Here is a 5,708-nt window from a genome sequence, read left to right as displayed (position 1 = left end):
TGGGTACGCAGGTCGGGTGCCGCCCGTGCTGTGAAGTGGGTATGGGGGCCAGGTTACCGAGCTTCTCGCGTAGTCTGCCCAGGACTGCTGCGGGTTCTTCCTCTTGCCCCCTTGGGGCTGGTAGGAACTCCCCGGGGACGACCAGGGGCGCGCCGTATACCAACTCGGCCGACGAGGCGTGCAGGTCGTCCTTGGGCGCTGTGCGGATGCCGAGTAGGACCCAGGGAAGCTCGTCCGCCCAGTTGGCTCCTCGCAGGTGGGCCATGAGGGCCGACTTCAGGTGACGGTGGAAACGCTCCACTAGCCCGTTCGACTGTGGGTGGTAGGCAGTTGTGTGGTGCAGCTGAGTCCCCAAAAGGCTGGCCATAGCTGACCACAGGCTGGAGGTGAACTGGGCGCCTCTGTCGGAGGTAATGTGGGCCGGGACACCAAAGCAAGATATCCAGGTGGCGATCAGGGCTCGGGCGCAAGATTCGGAGGTGGTGTCGGTGAGCGGGACCGCCTCTGGCCATCTTGTGAACCGGTCCACGATAGTCAGGAGGTAACGCGCTCCGCGCGACACTGGCAGGGGGCCCACGATATCCACATGAATGTGGTCGAAACGCCGGTGGGCGGGATGGAACTGCTGCAGTGGGGCTTTGGTGTGCCGCTGCACCTTGGCCGTCTGGCAGTGCATGCACGTTCTGGCCCATTCACTGACCTGTTTGCGGAGTCCGTGCCAAACGAACCTGCTGGAAACCATCCGGACAGTTGTCCGGATGGAGGGATGCGCCAAGTTATGAATGGAGTCGAAAACGCGGCGCCGCCATGCTGTCGGGACGACTGGACGGGGCTGGCCGGTGGCGACGTCACAGAGTAGGGTCCTCTCACCTGGGCCCACGGGGAGGTCCTGGAGCTGCAGACCGGAGACTGCGGTTCTGTAACTCGGAATCTCCTCATCCGCCTGTTGCGCCTCTGCCAGTGCCTCAAAGTCTACCCCTTAGGAAAGGGCATGAACGGTAGGGCGAGAGAGCGCATCCGCCACGACATTGTCCTTACCCGAGACGTGCCGGACATCCGTCGTGTATTCAGAGATGTAGGACAGGTGGCGTTGCTGGCGGGACGACCAGGGGTCGGACGCTTTCGTAAACGCAAAGGTAAGCGGTTTGTGGTCCGTGAACGCGGTGAAGGGCCGACCTTCTAGGAAGTACCTGAAATGCCGGATTGCCAGGTAGAGCGCCAACAATTCCGGGTCGAAAGCACTGTACTTAAGCTCGGGTGGTCGCAGGTGTTTGCTGAAAAACGCCAGGGGTTGCCAGCGACCTGCGATGAGCTGCTCCAGCACCCCACCGACTGCCGTGTTTGATGCGTCCACTGTGAGGGCGGTAGGGGTGTCCATTCTGGGATGTACTAGCATTGCGGCGTCCGCCAAAGCTTCCTTCGTTTGAACGAAAGCGGCGGCGGACTCCTCGTCCCAGGTAATGTCCTTGCTCGGACCCGACATCAGGGCGAACAGGGGGCGCATGATCCGGGCAGCTGAAGGGAGGAAGCGGCGGTAGAAATTGACCATACCTACGAATTCCTGAAGGCCTTTGATCGTGGTGGGTCGGGGGAAGTGGCGGACCGCATCTACCTTAGCGGGCAGAGGGGTTGCCCCGTCTTTAGTAATCCTGTGGCCCAGGAAGTCAATGGTATCGAGTCCGAACTGGCATTTGGCGGGGTTGATTGTAAGACCGTACTCACTCAGTCGGGCGCAGAGTTGACGGAGGTGGGACAGATGCTCCTGACGACTGCCGCTGGCTATGAGGATGTCATCCAAATAGATGAACGCGAAGTCCAGGTCCCGTCCCACCGCGTTCATTAACCGCTGGAACGTCTGTGCGGCATTCTTCAGGCCGAACGGCATGCGGAGGAACTCGAAAAGGCCGAAAGGGGTGATGAGAGCCGTTTTGGGGACGTCGTCAGGATGCATCGGGATTTGATGGTATCCCCGGACGAGATCTACCTTGGAGAAGATCCGTGCGCCGTGCAGGTTTGCTGCAAAGTCCTGAATGTGCGGCACAGGGTAGCGGTCCGGTGTGGTAGCCTCGTTCAGCCTGCGGTAGTCGCCGCACGGTCTCCAGCCCCCCGTCGCTTTGGGCACCATGTGCAGGGGGGAGGCCCATGGGCTGTCGGACCGCCGGATGATCCCCAATTCCTCCATCCTCTGGAACTCCTCCTTCGCCAGTCGGAGCTTGTCCGGGGGAAGCCGCCGAGCACGGGCATGGAGGGGTGGTCCCTGGGTCGGGATGTGGTGCTGTACGCCGTGCCTGTGCATGGCCGCTGTGAACTGCGGTGCCAGAACCGATGGGAACTCCGCCAGGACCCTGGTGAAGTCGTTGTCGGACAGCGTGATGGAGCCGAGGTGAGGGGCTGGCAACTGGGCTGCACCCAGGGAGAACGTCTGAAAGGTCTCGGCGTGTACCAGTCTCTTCCTGGGCAGGTCGACCAGTAGGCTGTGAGCCCGCAAAAAATCCGCACCCAGAAGCGGTTGGGCTACGGCGGCCAGTGTGAAGTCCCACGTGAACTGGCTGGAGCCGAACTGTAGCTGCACCTGAGGGGTGCCATAGGTCCTTACGGTGCTGCCATTCACGGCCCTCAGGGGGGGACCCGGTGCCCTGCTGCGGGTGTCGTAACTCGTCGGAGGTAAAACGCTGATCTCAGCCCCAGTATCGACCAAAACCCGGCGTCCCGACCTTCTATCCCACACATACAGGAGGCTATCCCGATGGCCAGCCGCCGTAGCCATCAGCGGCGGCTGGCCCTGGCGTTTCCCGGGAACTTGCAGGGCGGGCGACAACGGCGGGCTTCTGCGCCCCACTGCTGGTGGTAGAAGCACCAGTGTTCATAGGGCCGGGGGTTGGCGGGCTCTGTGGCCGGGCCTGGACTTGTTTGCTGCCGGGAGCGTGGCTGGGAGATCTGTGCGATGGACGCCCCGCTCACCTTTTTGGCGTTCCACAGCAAGTCCGCCCGGGCTGCCACCTTCCGGGGGTCACTGAAATCCGCATCGGACAGCAGCAGGCGTATGTCCTCGGGCAGCTGCTCCAGGAATGTCTGCTCAAACATGAGGCAGGGTGTGTGTTCGTCGGCGAGAGACATCATCTCATTCATTAAAGCCGATGGAGGTCTGTCGCCCAAGCCATCCAGGTGCAGTAAACGGGCAGCCCGCTCGCGCCGAGAGAGTCCGAAAGTCCTGAGGGGCAGGGCTTTGAATTCCGTGTACTTGCCGTCTGCCGCGGGCGACTGTACGAACTCCGCGACCTGGGCCGCTGTGTCCAGTACGTAGTAGTAGCGGGTGTCTTCTGAGGTGATCTGGCGAACGTGGAATTGGGCTTCGGCTTGCTGGAACCATAGGTTCGGTCGCTGTGTCCAGAAACCCGGCAGTTTCAACGAAACCGCATGAACAGAAATCGTTTGGACCGTCGGGGTCACCAATTGTAGCGGTGTGCTACACGCAGCGCTAAAATTACGACACGGAGTCGGTAACTGCAGTCGAAGGAAAAAACTTTATTCGAAAACTTCAGCCTCACTTTTCAGCCTCTGTCAACCGGCCCCCCATGGCGCAGAGGCTCCAAAGCTCTGTGCTCGCAAACCCCCGTAGGCTATCTAATTGTGAGTCGGTTCGGATACGCTAGGAAATGGGTCGCCACAAACTCTCATTTCCATCCCCCGCATGTCTACTCCCCCTTGACAAATGATATTGGTCATTTAGAATCAAAAAGTTTGGAAACCCCTGATCTGCAGTATCAATGCCCCATAATTTTACCATTCAATAAAGTTTCCCCTCAGCCTCTGACATCACAAAGGAAATGCATGATTGTTCAACCTAACAGAAGGAGGGAGGCGATGGTGGGAGGTGTTCCATAGTTATAATGTGCTTGTAGGTAGGTATGGAAGGGATGTCCTTCACACAGAAACTGGTGAGTGAGTGGACTGAACTGCCAGCGACGGTGGAAAAGGCGCATAAAATAGGGTCTCCTAAGAGAGTCTCAGATAGAAACATGGAGCTTAGAAAAAGATAGAAGGCTACATCGTAGGGAAATTCTAGTCATTTTCCAGAGGCGGTTACATGGTCGGCTCAGCATTGTGGGCCGATGGACCTGTGATGTGCTGTAGATTTCTATGTTCTCTGTTCTCCAGTATCACTTCGTGTCCTAGCCCATCAAGAATCTATGAAACTCTGCCTTAAATAAACTTTGCCTTGGTCTCCACAGCCACCAGTGGCAAAGAATTCCACAGATTCACCACACTCTGGCGAAATGAATTCCTTCTCATCTCCATTCAGCACAGCTGCCTGAGGCAAAGAGTTCAATTGCCCCCGCTAATGACCGCTGGATTTAAATACAAGTGAAATGGGGCCTTGTCTATCCGCTGGGAATTCGAACGGAAATTTACCTGAGCTACATCAGTCAGCATCCCCGATCTTGCAGGACGTTTCCCGCCGGGGACGATTCTGCAAGCGGGATTTCTGGAAAGAGAGCGTTATTCAAAAAAAATCCTAACGTGAAAGCATTTAGAATAAGCCTTGAGGAGCCTGGCAGTGAATGGGCTACAGCAGCAGAAGACCACGAGCACATACACTCAGTGACCACTTTATTAGCTGCAGGAGAAACCCAATATTGAATACCCATGGAGGCCGGCGAATATTTGAGAGACTCATGCCGCTGAGCAGCTACAGAGGCAACATCAGGCTCCCGACACCCGACTGGAAGTGATCCGGCGAGAGGAGCAAACACCCAGCGAGCCACAAAAGCAACCTTCCCGATTCGTTGTATTGGACAGTTCCTCTTTCGTATGACTTATCTTACACGGGGGTGACTTAAGGGGCGGGGGTTCCGCGACCAGCAAAAAAAGCATGCAAAATAACATGAATTTTATAGCCAAACTTCTGTAATTAAACACAAAAAGAAACAGGGAAATTGATTTACAGATTAGTTTGTGCCTAATTCCCTGCAAATGGAATTGTTTAGCAAAGGGCTTGACATACCTTGTTGACAGTTGAAGTGGGAGGGAGCTGGGGAAGGGCTTTGATTTCATCCCGAATGAGCAGGTGACTCTGTGCTGGGACGTTTAAGGTGAAACTCTTGCCCCGGGCAGGACGGGACCTGCTGGGCGGAGCTTCGAATCCCGCAGAGCGTGGGCGGCTCGAATTCACAGCCTGGGATCTGCAGACTTCAACGAAAGGACGTCCGTCCCACGTTTGGGGTCGAGCAAGCTTTCCTGACCAATTAGATGCGATGGACCCTTACCATTATCCGTGGGCGCCAGGCTGGGGACAGCTGGGATTGAATAATAAGGAGAGAACCTGTGAAATCGGCCCAGGAATCAACTGAGAAGATAAATGCGGACGTGAGGTAAGGTTAACGCAGCTTTTTATATTTCTGCATGTGTGTCTCCTTGTTCCCCTCAGGGGTTCCCCTGTTCGCTGTACTCCTCCTCCTCAGCCCACGGTCCGACCCGCTCCGGTCGAAGAGAAGATGTAAGAACACAGGTAATAGGAGCAGAAGTCGGCCATCTGCCCCGTCGAGCCGGTTCTGCCATTCAGTAAGGTCATGGCTGATCTGACCATGAACTCATCTCCACCTGCCTGCCTTTTCCCCATCACCCTGAATTTCCCTAGTATGCAAAAATCTATCAAAACTGTCTCTTAAATATATTTACTGAGGTATGCTCAACTGCTTTATCGGGCG

At 56.6% G+C, this 5,708-nt stretch overlaps 1 protein-coding gene across 3 annotated transcripts in view; it reads left to right on the top strand.

Moving 5' to 3' along the window:
• Positions 1-5,191: 5,191 nt before the first annotated feature.
• The window catches only part of LOC132390574 (uncharacterized), a 65,378-nt gene continuing 64,861 nt past the window's right edge, over positions 5,192-5,708 (top strand). For all 3 annotated transcript variants that reach the window (XM_059963184.1, XM_059963182.1, XM_059963181.1), the window contains exon 1: positions 5,192-5,372. The gene's annotated coding sequence lies outside the window, so the exon portion shown is untranslated. The remainder of the gene's footprint in view (positions 5,373-5,708) is intronic.

This window comes from Hypanus sabinus, unplaced genomic scaffold (assembly GCF_030144855.1).
Source record: "Hypanus sabinus isolate sHypSab1 unplaced genomic scaffold, sHypSab1.hap1 scaffold_96, whole genome shotgun sequence".
In the NCBI taxonomy this organism is placed as follows: Eukaryota; Metazoa; Chordata; class Chondrichthyes; order Myliobatiformes; family Dasyatidae; genus Hypanus; species Hypanus sabinus.
Note: the sequence above shows the minus strand (reverse complement) of the source record. Positions and strands in the feature narration are given on the sequence as shown.